Source organism: Mobula hypostoma, chromosome 16 (genome assembly GCF_963921235.1).
Source record: "Mobula hypostoma chromosome 16, sMobHyp1.1, whole genome shotgun sequence".
Lineage (NCBI taxonomy): Eukaryota > Metazoa > Chordata > Chondrichthyes > Myliobatiformes > Myliobatidae > Mobula > Mobula hypostoma.
In genome coordinates this window covers 29,830,911-29,855,414 of record NC_086112.1, presented here as the reverse complement: position 1 = coordinate 29,855,414, position 24,504 = coordinate 29,830,911, and positions in this window count along the sequence as shown.

The window sequence follows — 24,504 nt, the reverse complement described above, 5'->3', positions numbered from 1 at the left end:
GAAGGCAACATTAACTCAAATAACCGCAAGTTAAAACAAACTGTGCAGAAGAACATCTCTGAACTGCACAACACATTGAACCTTGAAAAGTGGATAGGCAGAACACCACAAACATACAATCAGCAGCCACTTTATTAGATACAGATGGTACCCAATAAAGCAGCTACTGAATGTATTGTTGTAGTTTATGAAATGAAAGGGCATGGAAAATATTTTTAAAAAATCATGTTAAGAGAATTATGGGGTCAAGTATGAATTATGATATTGAGTGGTGGAGCAGGCTGCAGAACGTTTTGTGTTCTACTCCACTCTCTGTGACAGTTATGACACTTCCAAATCACCTGGGAGTGGTAAATAAATTGCAAGGACTTCCAGTCTATAAACCTCTTGGTATAATACAGGTGTAACTAATAAAGTGGCCACCTAGTGTATGTTCGTGGTCTTCTGCTGCTGTAGCCCATCCACTTCAGGGTTTGACGTGATGTGCATTCAGAGACGTACACCACTTTGGAGCACGTGGTTATCTGAGTTACTGTCAACTCCTTCTCAGCTTGGACCATTCTGGCCATTCTCCCCTGGGCTCTCTGATTAACAAGGCATTTTTGCCCATACAGCTACCTCTCACTGGATTTTGTTTTTTTTTGAGATTTTTTTGCACATTCTCTTTAATCACTAGAGACAGTTCTGTGTGAAAATCAGAAGTTTCTGAAATGCTCAGATCACCCCATCTAGCACCAACATGGCCAAAGTTCTTCAGTCACGTATATTCCCCACTCTGATATCTGGTATGAACAATACCTTATCCTCTTGACCATGTCTGCATGCTTTTATAGATTGAGTTGCTGCCACATGATTGGCTGGTTAGATATTTGCATTAATACAGGTGTACCTAATAAAGACTGCCTGTACCTGGCCTGTAACTATGAAAATATATTAATAGCAAAAACAGAATTGTTGCATTGTGAATATGGCACCATGTTAAAACTTTTCACTTCAGTAGCTATCCACAACCATGCCATTCTGGGCTCACTTGCAAGCTTTTTCCTCCAGATAATAAGGAAAATAATCATTTTGCAAGCCCTCATTTGATCATATCATATCAAGAGATGCTCTTTCGGGCATAGAGTGACACTATAATTATTGGAGCTGAAAATAAGCCATTATCACACTCAGTCAATGGACTTTGAGGAAATCCAGAACAGTAACAGGATTAATGACGCTCTGATAGTTCTATTACAGAATCTCTCTTGCCTAACAGTACTCCCAAATTTGTAAAAGGAGCAAGTCAGGACAATTAACAATTCAAAAATAGAATTCTACCTTAAATGACATAAGAGATATAAAGCTGTTTACTTAAACTACAGCATTGAGTAGAAAGATGAAGTGTTGTTCGTCAAGCCTGCATTGAACTTTATAAATTGAGGATGAGAGGCCCAAGACAGAGTTCAAATAGGGATGATTTAAAATGGTAAACAGCCAAGTGTTCAAGGTCACATTTGTGGACTGAATGGTGGTTTTCTTTTTTTTTAAATTTTATTTTTATTTGGATAAGGAGTTCACAATTATCATGTACTTTTTTCACACATATAACCTTTTCCATTTTTTTATATGTATAAAACTACAATTATTTATACATTCTTAAGTACACATTGAGATGATATAAAAGCAAAATAAACATTTAAATATAATTATGTACTGTGGTAAATCTAACCTATTAGGCTAAGTAATGAAATTAGTTGTTAAGAAAAATGGTAATAATATTTTCCATACAACCCTTCTGGACCATTTCCACTGGTCCAAAATGTGGTGGTTTTCTGAAATATGGTAACCCAGTCTGTTTCTCCACAATTAGAAATTAATATTCTAAATTCTGAATGCTATTTACTTATATATGACTGTTGTTTAAGACAATTCATCCAGATCTCCACTCAGTGGCCACTATATTAGGTACATCCTTATAATGTTGAATCTGGTTCACAGGTTTAGCGAGGAGATAAAATGCACTGACTGCAAATGAGTATATTAATTATTTACTTACAAAAGTAAAAATTTGACCAAACATTCATGTTCCCCAAGTTACAGACACTACAAAGCCAAATATTCAACAAACATACTTAAAAACACGTGCAAAGCATACCTTCCCAATGGTCATGTGAACTGCTTGCCTTAAAGGGAGAGAAAGAGAGAGCCTCCCACATGTGTTCTGTATATACCCAGGGCATTTGAAACTGGATAACAGGCAGCTAGCCAATGGAAAAGCAGCTGCAGTTTGCAAACTAACCAATCATAGTGGAAGCGACTTTGACTATCAGAATAAGCCACACCTCCACAGGACATACCACTCCTTGAAAGTTGCAAACATGATGGTTCAACCTTCAGACTAGTATGAATCTTGAAATCTCCAAGTTACATATAAAACACGAGTACAATACCCAGTACTGTAAACCCAATAGTCACCTCCAGTACAGTACAGTAGTCCACTAGCCTCCCTGTGCTCCTAAAAGGTCACCAGCCCCACCCCAAGAGTGTAATAGCTAATGACTTCATTCCCCCCCCCCCCACTTAATCTTATACACTGATTCTCAGATATGATCAACCAGGTGAGTAATGTTCTCCAACCAGTCAGGAATATATAAGAGGTGATTGATAAGTTCATGGCCTAAGGTAGAAGGAGTCAATTTTAGAAAACCTAGCACATCTATTTTTCAACACAGTCCCCTCCTACATTTACACACTTAGTCCAGCAGTCGTGAAGCATACGGATTTTGGACCTCCAGAAAGTGTCCACAGCAAGGGTGATTAATAAGTTCATGACCCAAGGTAGAAGGAGATGTGTTATACAGCTCTCATTACATGCACATGCAGCTCAACTGAGTGATTATGCAGAAAGTTTGAAGTTAATATCTCATCTCCTTCTACCTTAGGCCACGGACTTATCAATCACCCCTGATGCGTTATTAACTTCAAACTTTCTGTATAATCACTCAAAGAGTTGAACTGCATATGCACGTAACGAGAGCTGTATAACTCATCTCCTTCTACCTTAGGCCACAAACTTATCAATCACCCCTGCTGTGGACCACTTCTACAAAGAAGGGATCCGTATGCTCCACGACTGCTGGACTAAGTGTGTAAATGTAGGAGGGGACTATGTTGAAAAATAAATGTGCTAGGTTTTCTAAAATTGACTCCTTCTACCTTAGGCCACGAACTTATCAATCACCCCTCATAGGTGCAATATTCTTGACCAATAATGGTACAAGTGCTACCTTCCTTTGTGAGCAGGTAACCGAAGGTAATCAAAATCTTTCCTGGGACACTTTGGTTGTACCATGCTGAGAAAGACTATCACTCAAAATCTCCCTTCCTTTGTATTAGCCCTCTTACGGACCAGCATGGACAATGGGTCCAAAGAAATACAGCACCACTCTGTGGGAACCACGGGTAGGCATAGGAACTGCATATCATGTAAGTGCCATTCAGCGTCCAACAAGTGCCCACCTGCACAACACCATTTGCCATAGATGCAGCTATCCCAGGATATTGCTCCTGCTTGCACTTGCCATGCACCTTGCACCTGGTACCTGGTACCTGTACTCAACATATCACCTACACCAACACTCTGTCGGGTGGGGAAATAAAAATCAGGACATTCCAGTTAAACAAATGGTATGTGGGGAAAGAACAGCCCTTAAACAGGGGCTAGAATAGCCTATTCCCTCCTAACTCCCTCAAAACAGAAGGCCAAAACCTGAGAAGCCAGATAATTTCCCCCCATAGTCTGTTTCCTTGTCAAAGGGATCAATATCAGTGGCGTCCCTTCTGTGATGTACTAAGGAGTCCTCATACAAATTTGCAATCTGACCCACTGATCCAGTGTGCAAATTCCATTGCCATTCTCAGAAATGTATCACAGGATCTCCCACCACAAGTCAGCAACCAACTCTTTGTAATTCTGTAATGCATGGAGATACCAATGCATTAGCTCCTGATTAGTCACTGGGTATTTAGAAAACAATTAACAACATTCCTACTGGAATTGTTCCCCAGGTGCTTAGATCCCTCTGAAGGATGGGTATCTCATACCTGGAATAAAGTTGCCCAAATTTCTACCTCATCAACTCAAATGTGAGGTATGGCCATACATGTCAGTTTGCTTTTGTGTATGTGTGTATGAGGACCTTACCTTTAAGAGACTCTGAATGTGTTGAGCCCTGCTCAGTTGCTTTTTCTCAGGCTACGTCCACACTAGATCAGATAATTTTGAAAACGCCAGTTTCGCGTAAAAACAACAGGCATCCACACTAGGCGTTTTTGAAAATACATCTGTCCACATTAAAACGGATATTTGGGCGAATCTCCTCCTACTGCGCAGAACACACAGAAAACAAGCGAAGAGGAAACAGTATACTTAGTGCACTTTTGTCCAGTTACAGACTAGAAAAACTTAAAGGAAATTGCCAAACGAAAGACTTGGTGCGCGTTTGTCCAGAAACATTTCCTACAGCCATAGTCTCTTCACCGATGAAAGGGACGACAGCTACAATAAAATGCAATGGGGCTTGTTACTGGGCAGAAGTGAAATTTGCTGTTACCTCATTTGTTTGCCTTTACTTTTGCCATGTCTTTGTGTATTATTTTGCTGTATTTAACATGTGCAATAAAACGAGTTACTGGGCAAAAGTGACAATTGCATTTATACATTTAACAAGGTGCTTTATTAATGTTTGCACAATCAATACATTAATAAAGCACCTTGTTAAATGTATAAAACATGTCTGCATCAGCATTTTCTTGTATTTCCATACAATGTTACATTAGGCTGTTACACATCTATTGTCAGATATTGTTGTAGTGTTGGAGGTTGCGTTCAAGAAAACAATGAAATGCCGTGCTGCCCCCACCATTTGTTACGGCACGTCATGACAGCAGTTTTAAAAATAGCCGGTTACCCTGTACACACTATGCCGGATATTAGGCGTTTTCAGATTTATTCACTCTGGAGAGCGTTTCTGAAAAGCTCCGTTTTCGGGGGAGGAAAATGCCATTTCAATGTGGGCAACTTCATTCTGGATATGAGATACCATACTTCAGAGGGACATAATATAGAATATATAATATAGAGTCACTGAGACATAGAAAACTACAGCACAGGAACAAACACTTTGTCCCATCTTGTCTATGCTGAACCATTTAAACAGCCTATTCCCATCAACCTACATTGGGACCTTAGCCCTCCATACCCCTACCATCCATGCAGAATCAGAATCAGATTTATTATCATTGGCATATGTCATGAAAGTCGTTAGCTTTGCAGCAGCAGTACAATGCAATACATGATAAATATAGAAGAAATTGAATTTATATATGTATATTAAATAGTTAAATTAAAATAAGTAGCGCAGAAACAGAAATAAAAAGTAGTGAGGTATTGTTCATGAGTTCAATGTCCATTTCGAAATCGGATGGCAGAGGGGAAGAATGTTCATGGATCACTGAATGTGTGCCTTTAGGCTTCTGTACCTCCTTCCTGATTGTTGAAATGAGACGAGGGCATGCCCTGGGTGGTGGGGGTCTCCTGATGCCCTTGATGAAACTGACTAATCTTACAACTTCCTGCAACTTACTTCAATCCCATGCAGTAGGAACACCATACCAGACAGTGATGCAGCCAGTCGGAATGCACTTCACAGTACATCTATAGAAGGTTTTGAACATTTTAGGTGACAAACCAAATTACAAACTGCTAATAAAATATAGCACTTATCCAAAGTTCTCTTAAACGTTAAAATTAAGCTTGCATGCACCACTTGCACTGGCAGCTTGTTCCACACTCTCATGCTGCTTTTGGTGAAGAAGCTTCCCCTCATGTTTCCCTGAAACTTTTCTTTCACTCTTATCCCATGATCTTTAGTTGTAGTCCCACACAACCTCATTGGAAAAATCCTGCTTGCGTTATCCCTTCCTAGACCCCTCATAATTTTGTATAGCTATCAAATCTCTTCTCAATCTTCTACATTCCAAGGAATAAAATCCTAACCTATTCAATCTTTCCTTACAGCTCAGGTTCTCCAGACCTGGCAACATCCTTGCAAGTTTTCTCTGTACTCTTTCAACCTTATTTAAATCTTTCCTGTATGTAGGTGACCAAAACTGCACACAATACTCCAAACTAGGCCTCACTAAAGTCTTATAAAAACTTCAACATAACATTCCATATCCTGTACTCAATACTTTTATTTATAAAGGCCAGTGTGCCAAAAGATTTCTCTATGACCCTATCTACCTGTGATTAGACTTTCAATGAATTATGGACCTGTATTCCCAGATCCTTTTGTTCTACCGCACACTTCAGTGCCTTACCATTCACTGCCTAATATACACCCTGGTTGGTCCTGCCAAAGTGCAACACCTTGCACTTGTCTGCATTAACTTCCATTGTTGATTTTTTAGACCAATTTTCCGGCTGGTCCAGATCCTACTGCAGGCCATATTGCCTTACTTGCTGTCCACCACCCCCAGTCTTGGAGTTATCTGCAAATTTGCTGATCCAGTTAACCATATTATCATCCACAACAGACCCAACATTGATGCCTGTGGCATTCCACTAGTCAGAGAGGCAACCATCTACGACCACGCTCTGGTTTCTTCGACAAAGCCAATGTCTAATACAATTTACTACCTCATCTTGAATGCTGAGCAACTGAAACTTCTTGACCAACCTTCCATATGGGACATTGTTAAGTGCCTTGCTAAAGTCCCTGTAGAAAACATCCACTGCCTTGCCTTCAACAATTTTCCTGGTAACTTCCTCCAAGAACTCTAAAAGATTGGTTAAACATGACCTACCATGCACAAAGCCAAGCTGACTATCCTAAATCAGTCCATGTCTATCCAATGCTCATATCTGGATCCCATTGAATACCTTCCAATAACTTTCTTACTACTGATGTCAGGCTCACTGGGCTATAACTTCCTGGTTTATTCTTAGAGCCTTTCTTAAGCAGCAGAACAATATTCGCTATCCTCCAATCCTCTGGTACCTCACCAGTCACTGAAGGTGACAGGACCCCAGCAATTTCTGCACTTGCCTCCCACAGGGTTCAAGGGAACACATTGTTAGGTTCTGGGGATTTATCCATACAAATTTGCCTTAGCACAGCAAACACCCCCTCCTCTGTAATCTATATAGGGATCATGATGTTGAACACACTTTGCCTCAGTGGTATGGAATCTGTGTCCATCTCCTGAGTAAATATGAATACAAGACATTATTAAGATCTGCCCAATCTCTTTTGGCTCCACACATGGATTACTATTGTGATCTTCCGGAGGACCAATTTTGTTCCTTGCAATCCATTTGCTCTTAATATATCTGTAGAATCCCATAGGATTCTCTTTCCCCTCATCTATTAGGGCAAGCTTATGCCTTCTTTCAGCCCTCCTGATCTCTTTCTGAAGTGTTCTCTTGCATTTCCTATACTCCACAGCATCTCATTTGTTTCTACCTGCTATGCATCTCCATCTTCCTAACCAGGGTCTCAATATCTCATGAAAACCTGAGATAAAAAACAGATATGTTGAAACAAAAAAAAAGTTTTTCCATCATAGTCTTGTCATACTACCCTCTATGCCCAATTCTAAGTAATGTCCCTCCTCCAGGATAATAGCAGTTTTAAAACTATACCTCTTGCCAACTGTGTCAGACTTCTCCATTTCTGTTGAACGAATCAGAGAGAAAATGCTTCCAATCTCTGATCTGGAGCTCGAGGTTTTCATCATCCCATTAACTAGTTCAATCTCTTGCCTGCAGGATTGATTATCAATTCAATAATCTGATAAAATTCACCAATAGTTGTGAAGTCAACAAACAATCATATGTCATGAAGGTGGGAAAAGAGTGGGAAATTTGGGAAAGAAACTCTGCAGAGTTTGCTCATATGACGTGAATGTATCCAAACCTGCTGAGAGCTAGCATTTTGTTTTCATGTTGAACGACCTGATCCAAAAAAAGAAGAACCGTTTTGGTTGAATCTGTTACCTTAACTCCAGAGAGGACTTATGCACATTTTACAGTCAATTTGATTCACACTGATTTAAGCTTTGAGTGCTCTGTGTGTGGCCAGACACTGCTGATTTGAGATCTGCATCCACATAGATTTTTATACCCTCAGTCCTCTGTACCAATACAATATGCATGAGCAATTGGCCTTTATGACCCTGTCTATCCAGTGTTTAGTCTGACATTAGTGAGCAGAGTAAAGCTGCAACAACCCTCTAACAACTGTTTTATGATATTTGAAGCTCAAATATCATATGAAAGAAATTGTGAACTATTACTGTTCAACACTATTAGATAGACATCTCATTATGAACTAAATTGAGCAAAGTATCATTTCTAGTTAAACCGTTCCAAGTTTTGATATATAAAATAACAGTTTTGTGAATCAGTTCAACAAGAGGCTATTTTAACTGTATCTGAAAACATCATTACAAAAAGCCTTATAGTTTATAGTTTAACATCAGGCAAGTTGCGATCTCATTATTTTTGCCTGGTTCTCCATGGCAATTCCTCTGAAGCATTGTTACTAAGATTTTAATAGTTAAAATTATATGACCCATGTAAGAATTGCAGACTGAGATTTGGTCATTTCTAATACTAGAGCAAAAGTTCATTAACCTTCCTGTTAGCAAAATTAAGTCCGGAATCATTTTTACCCTTTGACAGAGATAATTAAATGGTTTTATGCATAAAATTATTCCAAGCACAACAGCAATACACCTTAACACAGAGCTCATTAACAATGCAGAGCCTGTTAAAACTTGTTTCTTTCAACATTATGACAACAGGCTTTATTCTTATTCCAAATTTGATAATTATGCAAATTACCAAATGTTGTTGCTGTGGATTGGACAACACAATTAATTTGGCAGACACTTTTGTCAATTTGCTTAACAAATATATGCAACACTATACAGGGCCAATTCTACTGTTTGACTGGTGGCATTTCTAGTTTAACACAGCATTTCATACAGAGCAGGGCAATTGACCATGTGACAAGTGATGTGATTACATCTACTTAGTATAATTAAACAAGTATGGTTTTAGTAAAAATAAATTCATATTTTATTCCGGACATAAAAGACCACATATGCTGATTCTGATATTTCTCATTGAAAGATGTTTTGTAAAATTTACCCTACTTGCATTCTATATGATCCATATTTATTGCTTGCTTAGCCTTGATCCTATGCTAGTTATTCATCCATAATAGAGTAGATGCCAAGCTCCATGCTTGGCCCACAGACCATGCAAATACAACAAGCAGTGTGAGGGAAAACCTAAAGAATATTCTTTCTCTCTTTGGGTATCCAACTTCCCTTGTTTAAGTCCCACAAATATACCTGTGGCACAGCTTCTCTCTTCCAATATGTTGACAATAACTGGTAAACTGTGCTTATGTACAAGTTACACAAGCGTGGTGGTGGACAAACCCAAGTGGAAAACACTGGCACGGGGGCAGTCGGGAGGCGTTATTGCCGTAGCGATCGTGGAATCAATTTCCAGGAGAGTCTTTACCCGAAGTCTTGGGCTTGGGAACAATGCTAGACTTAGAACCGACAGTCCTAAGAGCTATGAAATGAGGTTACTCACACCAGAGTCGACCAATGAATTGGCAGCTCCTTGTTGAGATCACAGGGTCTTTATCCTGCATTTTCTGATGGAAAGCAGGTGTGTGCACGTGGTAGGTCATGTTTGACCAATCTTTTGGAGTTTTTCGAGGAGGTTACCAGGAAAGTGGATGAAGGGAAGGCAGTGGATATTGTCTGCATGGACTTCAGTAAGGCCTTTGACAAGATCCCGCATGGGAGGTTAGTTAGGAAAATTCAGTCGCTAGGTATACATGGAGAGGTGGTAAATTGGGTTAGACATTGGCTCAATGGAAGAAGCCAAAGAGTGGTAGTAGAGAATTGCTTCTCCGAGTGGAGGCCTGTGACTAGTGGTGTGCCACAGGGATCAGTGCTGGGTCCATTGTTATTTATCATCTATATCAATGATCTGGATGATAATTTGGTAAATTGGATTAGTAAATTTGCTGATGATACGAAAATTGGAGGTGTAGTAGACAGTGAGGAAGTTTTCAGAGCCTGCAGAGGGACTTGGACCAGCTGGAAAAATGGGCTGAAAAATGGCAGATGGAGTTTAATACAGACAAGTGTGAGGTATTGCACGTTGGAAGGACAAACCAAGGTGGAACATACAGGGTTAATGGTAAGGCACTGAGGAGTGCAGTGGAACAGGGATCTGGGAATACAGATACAAAATTCTCTAAAAGTAGCATCACAGGTAGATAGGGTTGTAAAGAGAGCTTTTGGTACATTGGCCTTTATTAATCAAAGTATTGAGTATAAGAGCTGGAATGTTATGATGAGGTTGTACAAGGCATTGGTGAGGCCGAATCTGGACTATTGTGTTCAGTTTTGGTCACCAAATTACAGGAAGGATATTAATAAGGTTGAAAGTGCAGAGATAATGTGGTAATGTGGTTTACAAGGATGTTGCTGGGACTTGAGAAACTCAGTTACAGAGAAAGGTTGAATAGGTGAGGACTTTATTCCCTGGAGCGTAGAAGAATGAGGGGAGATTTGATAGAGGTATATAAAATTATGATGGGTATAGGTAGAGTGAATGCAAGCAGGCTTTTTCCACTGAGGCAAGGGGAGAAAAAAAAACCAGAGGACATGGGTTAAGGGTGAGGGGGGAAAAGTTTAAAGGGAACATTAGGGGGGGCTTCTTCACACAGAGTCGTGGGAGTATGGAATGAACTGCCAGACGAGGTGGTAAATACGGGTTCTTTTTTAACATTTAAGAATAAATTGGACAGATACATGGATGGGAGGTGTATGGAGGGATATGGTCCGTGTGCAGGTCAGTGGGACTAGGCAGAAAATGGTTCGGCACAGCCAAGAAGGGCCAAAAGGCCTGTTTCTGTGCTGTAATTTCTATGGTTTCTATGGTAGTTAGTGGAACCCGGGAATGATTGGAAATTAAACGAGGGGATTGAGGCCCAATTCTGAGGTAAATAGTAAGGTGGGGGATTGGCAGAAGGGACTATGGCAGTACACCTCCCTCAATGGGAGCCTCCAGACGATCCTCCAGGCCTGTCTGGATGGTCCCGATGAAAGTCTTGAATGAGGGAAGGGTCTAGGATGAAGGAGCGGGGGTCTCAGGAATGCTCTTCTGGACCATACACCTCCCAGTCTACCAGGTATTGGAAACCCCTGCCCTGACAGCGCACATCCAGTAGTCGTTGGACGGAGTATGCCAGATGGTTGTCGATGATATGGGCAGGTGGGGGAATCTCAGCCGGGGGAACGCAAGGGGCTGACGGAAACTGACTTTAACTGGGAAACATGAAAAGTCAGGTAGATGCGCATAGACCTTGGCAGTTTTAGGCGCACCACTGCAGGATTGGTAACACTTTCGACCTTGAATGGTCCCAGGAAGCAAGGGGAGAGTTTCCTCTGCTCATTCTTGAGCGGGATGTCCTTGGAGGCAGGCCACACCATCTGCCCAGGTTGGTACCCCGGCAATTTGCTGACCTGAGTAGGGCCGTGCGCGTCTCCTCCCAAACCTTAAGGCATCGATCAATATGGTCCTGAACCGACGGTACCGCAATCTCCTCTTCTTGGGTGGGGAACAGCGAGGGTTGGTACCCCAGGGAGCACTCAAATGGAGACCTTCCAATGGCAGAGCTCACCAGAGAGTTGTGGGCTTACTCAACCCACGGGAGGTGGTTGCTCCAGGTCGACGTGTTGTTTGCTGTTACACAACGTAGCATTGCCTCCAGGCCTTGGTTGACCCGTTCTGTCTGCCCGTTCGTCTGGGGGTGGAGGCCGGATAACAGGCTGACCGATGCACCTAAGGCTTGACAGAAGGCCTTCCATACCTGCGAAACGAACTGGGGACCTCGATTGAAGACAATGTCTACGGGGATTCTGTGGAGGCAGAAGACGTGGTGGACAAGAAGATCTGTGGTTTCTTGAGAGGAAGGGAGTTTAGGGAGGGCTACTAAGTGCAACGCTTTGGAGAACCAGTCTACCACGGTGTTTCCAAGTGAAGGGGGTAGACCGGTGACGAAGTCTTGGGCAATGTGCCACCAGGGACAGGTAGAGGATGAAGTAAACCCACAGGTGGCCAAAGAGAGGCCTTTCCCCGGGCACAGACGGAACATGCCGAGACATAGGAATGGGTATCCACCTCCACGGAAGGCCACCAAAAGTGTTTTTTCAGGAGCACTAGGGTCGGATCACTCCCGGGGTGGCAGGCGAACCGAGATGTGTGCCTCCATTGGAGAATCTGAGACCTGACGGAAATGGGCACATACAGGCGATCGCTGGGTCCATTGCCAGGGTCGGGGTCGACCAGTTGGGCTGCTTTTACTTTAGACTTGATCTCCCAAGTGAGGGTGGCAACCACGCAGGATGGTGGGAGGATAGTCCCTGGGCTGGAAGTGTTCGCCTTGGAGTCGTATTGGTGGGAAAGCATGTCTGGCTTCCCGTTCTTGGACCCTGGACAGTATCGTGAGGGAAAACTTGAACCGCCCAAAAAATAATACCCAACGGGCCTGGCAGGTCCGAGTATACCCCAGGTTTTTATGATCAGTCCACACCACAAACGGTTGTTCTGCCCCCTCTAGCCAGTACCTCCATTCTTCCAATGCTAGTTTGACTGCCAGGAGTTCCTGATTCCCCACGTTGTAATTCTGCTTGGCGGTGGACAGTCGGCGAGAATAGAGGGCGCAGGGGCGAAGCTTTTCGTCTGAACTTCATCATTGGGACAGGACTGCTCCTATCCCGGAGTCAGAGGCGTCCACTTCAGCAATGAATTGACGGGCTGGGTCCGGATGAACCAGGATGGGAGCAGTGGTGAAATGCCTCTTCAGGTAGGTGAATGCCGAGTCAGTTTCAGAGTCCCAACAGAAGTGGGTAGTAGGCTAGGTAAGCCGGGTAAGGGGGGCTGCCACTTGACTGTAGTCTCTGATAAATCAGCGGTAGAAGTTTGCAAACCCCAGGAATCGTTGAAGTTGTTTGAGGGTTGTAGGTCGAGGCCATTCTTCCACTTCCTGGATCTTCTCGGGGTCTGCTCTCACCAGCCCGCTCTCAATGATATAACCCAAAAGGCTGACCGAAGGAACGTGAAACTCACATTTCTCTGCCTTCACAAGTAATTGGTTTTCCGACAGTGCTAGAAAATATCAGGATATTAGAGGTAAATGAATACAAACCGATTAATAAAATCCCTCAGTACATCACTGATTAGGGCTTGAAAAACGGCGGGAGCATTGGTGAGGCCGAATGGCATGACTAAATATTCAAAGTGGCCCAGAGGTGTATTAACGGCCATCTTCCACTCATCCCCCTCCCTCATCCTGACTAGATGGTAGGCGCTACGAAGGTCCAGCTTTGAGAAGATGGTGGCTCCAGGCAGTGGTTCAAAAGCCAAACTAATGAGGGCTAGAGGGTACTTATTCTTAACTGCTATACTGTTTAGGCCTCTAATCAATACAAGGACGAAGGGTCTCGGCCTGAAACGTCGACTGCGCCTCTTCCTACAGATGCTGCTTGGCCTGCTGCGTTCACCAGCAACTTTGATGTATGTTGCAAGGACGAAGTGAGATGTCCTTCTTTTCTACGAAGAGGAAACCGGCGCCTACCAGGGAGGATGAAGGTCTGATAATGCCCACTGCGAGGGACTCGCTAATGTACTTCTCCATGGCCTCTCTCTCTGGTTGGGATAGGTTAAAAAGGTGACTGGTGGGTAGTGAGGTCCCAGGGAGAAGGTCGATAGCACAATCATATGGGCAGTGCGGAGGCTGGGAAAGAGCCCGTTGTTTAATGAATACCTGTCCCAGGTCATGGTATTCTGTGGGGACTCAGGACAAATCGAGGGGTTCCAGGACAGGCGGGATCGCGATAGTTTCCCCAGGGAGATGGGGCAAGACTGGCTCCATTTGGCTATACTACCGGTAGCCAGTCGATGTGGGGACTGTGTTGGGTCAGCCATGGATACCCTAGAACTACTGGGGCTTGGGGTGAGTGAATGAGACTGAATCGTATCTCCTCCTGATGGTTGCCGGATAGGATCAAGGTCAGGAGCGGTGTACAGTGGGTCACCCGAGCAAGCATTTACCATCCAGGGCCCGGGCCTCCAGTGGGGTAGTTAGCAGCTTGTGAGGTATTTCAGCCTGGGAGGCTATGTCTTCGTCCAGTAGATTGTCCTTGGCACCCGAATCCACCAAAGTGGATAGGGACAGGGGCTGTCATTGGTAATTCACGGTAGCCAGGATCTGCATCTGAGTCTGCCGGGGGCGGGGTGGGGGGGGGGAATGGTAAAGGGAGTATTGTCCGGCTCACCAAGGCCCCCCTTTTCACTGGTGAGTCCTCCCTTTTGGCCGTTGAGGGCAGGTATCCCGGAAATGTCCTGGCTGACCACAATAGTAGCAATCCCCAGCTCTCCACCTCCGAAATCGTTTGGCCAGGAAAAGACGGTTCCATCCCAGCTGCACTGGTTCCTCCCCCAGGGGGGTGGGGATGGTTGGAGCAGGAGCTACACTTGGAGCGGCTGGGGAAGGGAGGTTGGCTGAGACTGATAAGGTGGACCATGGGCTTCGCCGAGCAGTCCGGTGATTGTTTCTTTCTCTCAGCCGCTCTTGAAGTTGATTATCGAATCTAGTGGCCAGCAAGATCACAGAGTCCAGACAGTCCGGGTCGTCCCTCGCTGCCAGTTCATCCTTTATCTTGTCCAGGAGATCCTGTCGAAAAACCTCCCGTAGGGTCGTCATTCCACCCTGAGTCTGCGGCTAAGGTCCGGAACTCGATGGAATACCTTGCTACGCTTCGTGAACCCTAACAAAGAGTCAGCAAGCATTTAGTGACATCCTTACCACAAATGGGTTGTTCAAAGACCTTCCTCATTTCGGCGACAAAAGAGGAGAAGGAGGTCGGTTATCCTATACCGCAGTTGCCCAAGACAAGGCATCCGCTCGTAACAGCCCTATGATGTACACAATCTTGGATTTATCTGAAGTATAGGTACGTGGCTGTAGCTCAAAGACCAGGGAGCATTGTAACAGGAAGGCCCGGCACCTACCTAGGTCCCCAGCCTACGGTTTGGCCTCGAGTACGTATGGCTCTCGAGGGGACTGTGTTGCTGATCCCAGGGGCAACGCCATCTCGAGCGGTGTGGTTTGGGTAGTCGGGGTTCTTGGAGGGGACGGAGAAAGGGAAGCCGAAACTCAGTCCACCTGCTCACTGACCTTCCAAACATTTGTGGATAGCATCCAAAGGTTTTCCATGACCTCCCTAAGTAGCTGGTCATGGGCACCCAGTAGGTAGCCCTGGCTAGCAAGGGCCTGTTGTACAGGATCCGTGTCCGCTGGGTTCATTATGGCCAGTTCGTTCTGTTACACAAACATGGCAGTGGACAAACCCAAGTGCAGAACACGGGCGCAGGGGCAGAGTCAGGAGGTGTTATTGCCATAGCAAGCATGAAATCGGTTTCCAGGAGAGTCTTCACCCAAAGTCTTGGGTTTGGAGAGAATCCAGAAACAATACTAGTCTTTGAACACACAGCCCTAAGAACCATGAAACAAGATTACTCACACCAAAGTCAACCAACAAACTGGCAGCTCCTTGTTGTGATCACAGGGTCTTTATCCTGCATTTTCTGATGGAAAGCAGGTGTGTGTAGTTAGTGGAACCTGGAAATGATGGGAAATTAAACGAGGGAATTGAGGCCCAATTTCTGAGGTAAATAGTAAGGTGGGGGATTGCCAGAAGGGACCATGACAGTATAGTTTATGCAAGGGAAAGGACCTCACAGTTTGAGGAGTTGGCATCCCTTACCACATCATTTGCATTATGGAAGAAAAGAACCCATACAAAGGAATTGTAAAACGGGATAATAGAAATAAAAAACTCATATAACTGTGTATTTACTGTTTCTTCAGAAGTTTCTTACTATAAGTAAGGAGATACTATCCATTACCTTAAGGGCTATGAACTAAAACCATATTCACCTTTACTGCTCAAAAATAAATTATTCATCTAAATATTGTGTGCTTCTGCTTATGCTCTGCCCAGTCATCTTTCCATTATTGTCCCCTTCATTCTATCCAATAATTCCTTCTGTTCATTTTTCCTTTAGAGAACTATTTAAATTCCTTAAATGCTACCATAATATCTGCTTCTGTGAGCCCACAGGATAATGTGCTCAGTATTCCCACTGCACTGAGTAATAATCTCTTCCATTAATTTAGCACTGGCTTTATGAGTGTCAATCTTGGCCCTAACATGGAGTGATTAGCATTTATTGAGTGAAATGCTGATGGTGTCTGCCAAATCAACAAGCATATTGTCAAAAACATAATATTTACATAAACCAAATATTTAACTCATCCAGAAGTACAAACATCCTCATATACCCTATGTATTCCTTTATTTTTAAGAATGCTGATTACTGCCTCTTAGACTTCTTTGACTTGTGAAAAGGGCTCCAGGCTGTATTCTCTTTACTAATAGTTTCACCCGCTTGGTTCTGGTAACTGTCTTGTATATCTTTGTACAATTTCTAAGTCTTTGTAAAATTAGGATAAAAATAATAATTAGTACTCTTAATCACATATTAATAAAATTTCAGTATATTTAATGGAAGTGTAGTGTTTATAAGCTCTTGGAATTTGGAGGCAAATTGACTTGTGAGGGGGTTAAATGTTTTTGGAGAAGGCAGGAAAATTAGGTTAAAAACTCAGCCATGATTGAATGATGGCGCATACTCGATGGGCTGAATGGTCTACTTTTGCTCTTATATTTTACAGTGATTATTACATTGTCAAAAGATTATGATGTAAGTTACACTAGATATCAATGTCAATATAACAGTCATTAATTTTGCAAAGAGAAATATAATACATCTCATTCATTGAGAGCACATAAAAATGACAAAATATTACATAGAATTTAGAATTTATTTAAATCTTACACCCATCCCACAATGTGAGGGAGTTAAAATCTTTGCGTAATGGCTCTGTTGCAAGGAACAGACATGTAAATTTAAAAATGTAATGGCTTGTAAAAAGAAGCTGTCCCATAAGCTGTTGGTCCTGGTTTTAATGCCGTGGCAGTGTTTGCTAGACAGAAGCAGCTAAAACAATTTATGGTTGGAATAACACACATAAAATGCTGGAGGAACTCAGCAGGACAGGCAGCATCTGTGGAAAAAAGTACAGTTGACATCTGGGGCTGAAATGTCGACTGTACTTATTTCCACAAATGCTGCCTGGCCTGCTGAGTTCCTCCAACATTTTGTGTGTGTTGCTCCGATTTCCAGCATCTGCAGATTTTCCCTTGTTTATGGTTGGGGTGACTGGTGTCCCCGAAGATCTTCCAGGCCTTCTTTCTGCACTTGCTGCTATAAATGTCCTCAATGAAGGGAAGTTCATCTCCACAGATGCGCTGGGCAGTCCATACCACTCTCTGTAGTACCCAGTGATCAAGATTGGTGTAGTTCCCGTTACATGCAGTCATATAGGCAGTCAGTATGCTCTTAATAGTGCCCCTGTAGGAGGTATTGAGGATTTGGGGGCCAATGCCAAAGTTATTCAGTCACCTGAGCTGGAAGAGAAGCTGTTGTGCTTTTTTTTTACCACAAAGTAGGTGTACAGTCCAGGTGAGATCATCAGTGATGTGTATATCAAGGAACATGAAACTACTCACCTTCTCAACTGCAGACCCATTGATATTGATCGGGCCAAGCCTGTCTCCCTTCTACAATCAGTTTTTTTGTTTTTTGGATTTCAGGGAGAGGTTGTTATCTTGGCACCACTGTGTCAGGGTGTCAACTTTTCCTCTGTAGGCTGTCTCATTACCACTAGAAATAAGGCTAATCAAAGTCATGTCATCTGCGAATTTGATCAGCAGATCGGAGCTGTGTGTGGCAGTACACAGGATGCACTAAATGAAGTTTCCTGCAAATTGTGATGATCAAATTATTTTTAATCCATACATTTTTATAGGTGGTGGATTTCCAAGTTCCATGTTATTGAATATATCCATTGCAAACTGAGGACACCATGGTTGAATAATAGAGCATGCATATTCTAGAGTTACGTTTGATGATCTTAGGGATGGTAATTGTGTAAAGTAACATCTGTTAGAAAGCAAACTATCTGAATTAGGAGAAGCTTGTAGCATAACAGTGAATGGTACCATTTTTCCCCAGCTTAGAAAACGTATGCTCAAACTTTTTTTCAAATGGTTTTTCAAATTATTAATATGGACTAGGAAAAACAGAAACTTCTTCACTAAAATCTTTTCATAACACCATAGAAGTTTCAAACTTTTTATAACTATATGCAGCAAACATTTTGAAAAGGATACATGTAATCAATTTTTGTGCAAATTGTTTCCTGTAAATTATATTGTCCTTGAGAGATTTGTAGGAAAGTTGTCCTATAGGCATCTCACAATGTGCTGAGTTCACTTAACCAAATGCTAGAATATAGTTAATTCATGCTATTGAACTATAAAAAGGTTTTTAGCTAACACAAGTTTTCACAGCTGATCACATCATAAACCTTCTAAGTTAATTACATCATAAAAACTTATCTTGGCTTTAATCAATCCTTACGATTATTGAAAGCTTCTATTGACTGGACTCAAATAATTTATAATAACTTAAACCAATAAAGATGTCACGTCTTCCCATTTGCTTAAAAAAACTTTGATATATTGCAAGATAGTTATGAAGAAGTTGTAAATCACAGATTCAAAGTGTCCCTCAGGTAGGGACATGTTCTGCACAACTTTGTGGACTGAAGGGCCTGTATTGTGCTGTAGGTTTTCTGTGTTTTCTGTGTGTTTTTCTGTCTATCACACTCAAGCAATGCCATGCTTCACCGATGCAACAAAATTGCCAGAACATCACAGTGATCTTACAGCCTTTCTATTGCTTCTATTTATTTTCAAAACAGAATTTGAGAAATTAAACCTGATAGAGATTGGTCTTATCTTTGTTTTATTTATTATATTTAAAGGTCTTTTCTGCTGTCAAATTCCAGTAACTGTTTAGACAAAACATACAGGATTGGAAACAAACATGTTTTAGAACTATAACCCATATCTCACTTATGACCACACAAAAGTTTGCTTTATCACTGTTGGATGCAAATCTATCTGTCCGCTGTGAAAACAAAGTCAGAATAAAAGCAATTTTTTATTGTATTGATGGAAGAGAATGTTTTAAGATTGTGCAAATGAAACTACCATTTGGTAAACCATGTAGATACCATCTAAAAAGACTCTATTAGAACTCTGTGTAACCAGGATACTGAATTATTAATTGATGTAATGTTGCTTTTAAAATGGAAGACTGTCAAGGATGGGACAATAGATTGGATTGGTTTGGGGTGGAGAGGGGGTCCTAAACAAAATTTTGAGACTAAAGTGCCATAATCAACAGAAATCTGAAAATATAGATATGTGTGGCATTTTAATTTATCTCTCCTGCTAAAGACTTCAGTGGCACCATTTTCAGTTCTGATAAAAAGGAGCTGATTTCTTGCTTCAGTGCCATCTAACTTTACAAATTCCAAGATAATTCTTGTTATTCTTGTAACATTGACAGTCTGCAGTCTGTTCACGTTAACTTTACAGCCCACCTACAGAACTCAGGAAAGGAACTACAGAAGGAAGGGTGAAATTGTAGATGGGTGGAACACCATCTTCCAGTCTTTGGGCACCATCATAAATCTATAGGATGGTACCTAAAGACTGAAGGATGGTGTCCTGGATCTCTCCAATTTCACCCTTACTTCTGCAGTAGCGTGAAGAAGATTTAAACGTCAGCCATTTTCCAGTCTCTGGGCACCATCGTAAGTCCATACGATGGTGCCCAAGGAGAGGAAAAGGGCAAATCTTATACCCTTCTTCATACAATAATGTATGGATAAATCCAATCTTTACAAGCTTGCCAGTAAAAGAAATCATTGGTAGAGAATGTTCTAGAAACCATGCTCACGTTCAGTATAAGCCAAAATCATTTTTAAGTGTGGACTAATAGAGGAAATCAGCATGGACTGATCAAAGACCAATCATATTAAACTAACTTAAAATGGCATGCTTGGTGAGGTAACAGAGAAGGTGAATGAGTAGAGTGCACCAGTTGATGTGCTATACGTGGAATTGTGAAATGGCTTTTAACATGTTATCACCTACTTGGCAGGTATACAGATTTTTCTTAAAAATTTCCCTGGTGCTTACGTTTGAAATGGAAGGTTGCAACATATGCAGTGTATTATATATTTCAGACTGAGTCTAACCAAAGAAAAATCCAAAGTACATTGCATAGTTTAATCAAAGGCAATCAACAGAATTTCTAGGCCATAGATTGGAATCACATGATTCTCACAAATATTTAATGTACCTTAATGTATAATTTGCCATTTTAAACAAGGGTTCATTGAAACATTCTTTGTCAGTGTTATTTCCTATCTGGATTTCATACCTTACCACTGTTCTGGAATGACAGGAAGAAAACCTTCTGTTTTTCTATATCTTATTGCTAACTAATGAAACAACCTAACTGGACTTTTTAGGTAAATGAGTATCTCCCATTTTAATCACAATCTCACCTCTAGTCCACCTTAGTCTTCTCTCTTAGACATCCAAAAATAATCAGCAGTGGCTCACTTTGTGGAAGGTTTTAAGCAGAATCCAATGCTTGTAGAGAAAAAGGCTAATATTGAGATTTGATTCTTTTAGCAGAATTTGTTGCTTCTTTTCTGTACCACTGTATGCCTACCAAAGACCATTCACTGGGATTTCAGTTCATACCACCAGAAGAGAAATTGATAATGTGCAACAGAAGACAAATTTGTTTGTCAGCTGCCAGCAAGAGTAGCCAAGGAAAAATCAAAAGTTTAAATGACAAATGGATAAATAAGCAAATACATGAAAGTACAAACTTCTTCTTCAAGTTCAAGTTTAATTATCATTCAACCATATGCAAGTATACAGATCAATGAAACATCATTCTTCTGAGGCCAGGGTGCAAGACACAGTACATACACTCAAACACAGCATACAGAACATGTAGTTATGATAAGACGTACAACCACAAAATAATATTCACACACGTCTCTTGAGTGGCATGTCTGAAGATTGATGGTACATGGATGTTGTTCTAGAGCTACATTTCTACAAGAACAAGTATGCAGCAGTTCCTCATCTCCAGCAGCCACAGAGAAAGGCAATACAGCTCGATTTCCAGAGAGTGAACTACAAGTACTACAAGCAAAAGCTTTTGACTCAGGAGATTTAGAATTAGAATTGTCAAAGTTCTAAATAAGTTTATTATCAAAGTAAATACGTCACCATATAAAATCCTGAGATTCATTTTCTTGAGGGAAGTCACAGTAAATACAAGAAACACAACAGAAACAATGGAAGGCCACACCCAGCTGGACAGAAAACAACCCTTTGGAGGATAGACTGCAAAATAGTAATGATCAGTTGGGTAGTTGTGCAGGGCAGTGGCAGATAGAATTTAAGTGCAAGGATTAAATAAGATATAGTATTAACTACACAATGGGGTGACCCGTTGGGGCACCCTTTGAGAGAAGGGTAGTGCAGTCTGATATGACCAGAATGAATATTAAATTTTCCTGAATGCCATTGGTATCCCTTTGCTTTGGAAACTGAAGTAGAAAACTTCAGTTTATTAAAGAAGAACTGCATGTAGCAAAGCAAATATAGCTGCTCCTCATTTAACGAAGGACACTTTTGATGGCATCATTTCTGGCTATCTGCCATCCAGGACATCCCAAAGGTCCTCTTTCTTTAAGGATCATGGTTTCCCTTCTGCCGTCATCAATGATGCCCTCACCCGCATCTCCTCCATTTCCCGCACTTCGGCCCTCACCCCATCCTCCTGTCACCACAACAGGAACAGAGCTCCCCTTGTCCTCACCTACCACCCCACCAGCCTCCGGATCCAGCACATTATCCTCCGCAACTTCCGCCATCTTTAACAGGACCCCACCACTAAGCACATCTTTCCCTCTCCACGTCTGTCTGCTTTCCGCAGGGATCATTCCCTCCGCAACTCCCTGGTCCACATGTCCCTCCCCACGGATCTCCCACCCGGCACTTATCCCTGTAAGTGTAAGTGCTACACCTGTCCCTGCACCTCCTCTCTTGCCCACTACACCTGTCCCTACACCTCCTCTCTTGTCACCATTCAGGGCCCCAAACAGTCCTTCCAGGTGAGGCAACACTTCACTTGTGAGTCTGTTGGGGTCATCTATTGCATCCGGTGCTCCCGGTGCGGCCTCCTCTACATAGGTGAAACCCGACACAGATTGGGGGACCGCTTCGTCGAGCACCTCCACTCCGTCTGCCAAAACAGACAGGATCTCCCGGTAGCCACCCATTTCAACTCTGCTTCACATTTCCATTCAGATATGTCCATACATGGCCTCCTCTACTGCCAGGATGAGGCTAAACTCTGGTTGGAGGAGCAATACCTCATATACTGTCTGGGTAGTCTCCAGCCCCTGGGCATGAAGATTGAATTCTCTAAATTCCGGTAATTCCCTCCGCCTCCGTGTTTCACTCTGCCCCCTCCCTCAGCTGTCTATCACCTCTCTCACGGTTCCGCCTCCTTCTACTACCCATTGTGCTTTCCTCTATTCCTTCTTCACCTTTCCTGCCTATCTCCTCTCTGCTTCTGCTCCCCCACCCCTTTATCTTTCCCCTTACTGGTTTTTCACCTGGCACCTACCAGCCTTCTCCTTCCCACCCTCCCCCCACTTTCTTTATAGTGACTCTGCCTCCTCCCTCTTCAGTCCTGACAAAGGGTTCCAGCCCGAAACGTTGACTGATCATTTCCACGGATCCTGCCCGACCTGCTGAGTTCCTCCAGTGAGTTGTGAGTTGCTCTGCCACCCTTGTGCCTCTCATTGTCGTTCTGGAGATGTGCAGCCCTTTCATCCCCCATCTCTTCATCTTTTCTGCTGTTGGCTATTTGTCTCTGATCCTGGAGACCTGCATGCCTCTCTTCCTCTGTCTCTTCTTTTTTCGTCCTGACTTTTGATCCTGAAGTCGTGCGGCCCTGGCCTCATCCAATTCTTGTTCTCTCCCTCTCCTTGCCGCTTCCTGACGACGTTTGGCGTCATCCCTTGACCATAATGTCCCCCCTCCCTTTCCACGCAGCATAATTAGGCTGACCCTTTTTTTTTACCCTAATGCTGGATAGAAGATACGAAGCACTAACACCAAAGGATGCAGATTAATCTTGATGATGTGTTTGGCGGCCTCCTAAATGGATGTGATATAGTCACCTCAGCCCTTTGACTGCAGCAAAGGGTTTTATGGGTGTCTCAAAGTACGTCGTTACAATAAGATTTAATTATCTCTTATTGATGGGTGGCTCTCGGGTGAAAGACAGCCTGTTGATTTTTGGCGAATGAGCAATTTTATACGAATATATAAACCTGAACTTTGCCTGCATTCTGTAAGTTAGCACATTTTAATTTGATTTAGCCAAAAAAAGTGCTGCTGTAATGCACTCTTTGCACAAATTGGAGGTCACAAACAAGCAAACAGAGCATGAGAGTTTTAGTAGTATATAGATGGTAGGACATGAGACAGTCTTGAGGTTAACATAGCACAAGTCCAAACGTTCTTGAAGTTGGCAACACAGCTAGATAAAATGATGAATTAGCCATATGGGATGTTTGCCTTTATTAGACAGAGCATAGTTTTAGAGCAGGGACATCTTGGTACAACTTTGAATCAGAGTCAGAATCACGTTTAATATTACTGGCATAGTGTGTCGTGAAATTTGTTATTTTGCAACAGCTGTACATTGCAATACATAAAAATATAAACTATAACTTATAATAAGTAGAACAAATTTAAATAAGAAAATTGAATTAAATAAGTAGTGCAAAAGGAGAGGGAAAATACTGTAGTTGTGTTCATGGGTTCATTGTCCATTCAGAAATCTGATGGTGGATGAGAAGATGCTGTTTCTGAAATGTTGAGTGTGTGTCTTCGGGCTCCTGTACTTCCTGTGTAATGGTAGCAATGAGAAGACTATAACAATGTATGCCATTGGTTCAACATCTGAAATATTGTGTACATTTCTGCTTACTGTGCTCCAAAATGGCATAACTACGTCAGAGAGGGTTTAGGGAAGGTTCACCAGGATGTTTCCTGGGTTGAATTGCTTCAGTCATGAGGAGAAACTGGGTAGGCTGGAGACAAAGAGGGCGAAGGGGATCTTATAGAAGTGAACAAAATTATGAGAGGCACTGATAGGGTAGGTAGTAAGCAACCATTTCCTTTGGCAGAACTGACTAAACTTAACGAGCATAAGTTTAAATTTAATTAAGAGGTTTAGAAGGGATCTAAGAAAGAATGTTTTCCACATATAGGGTG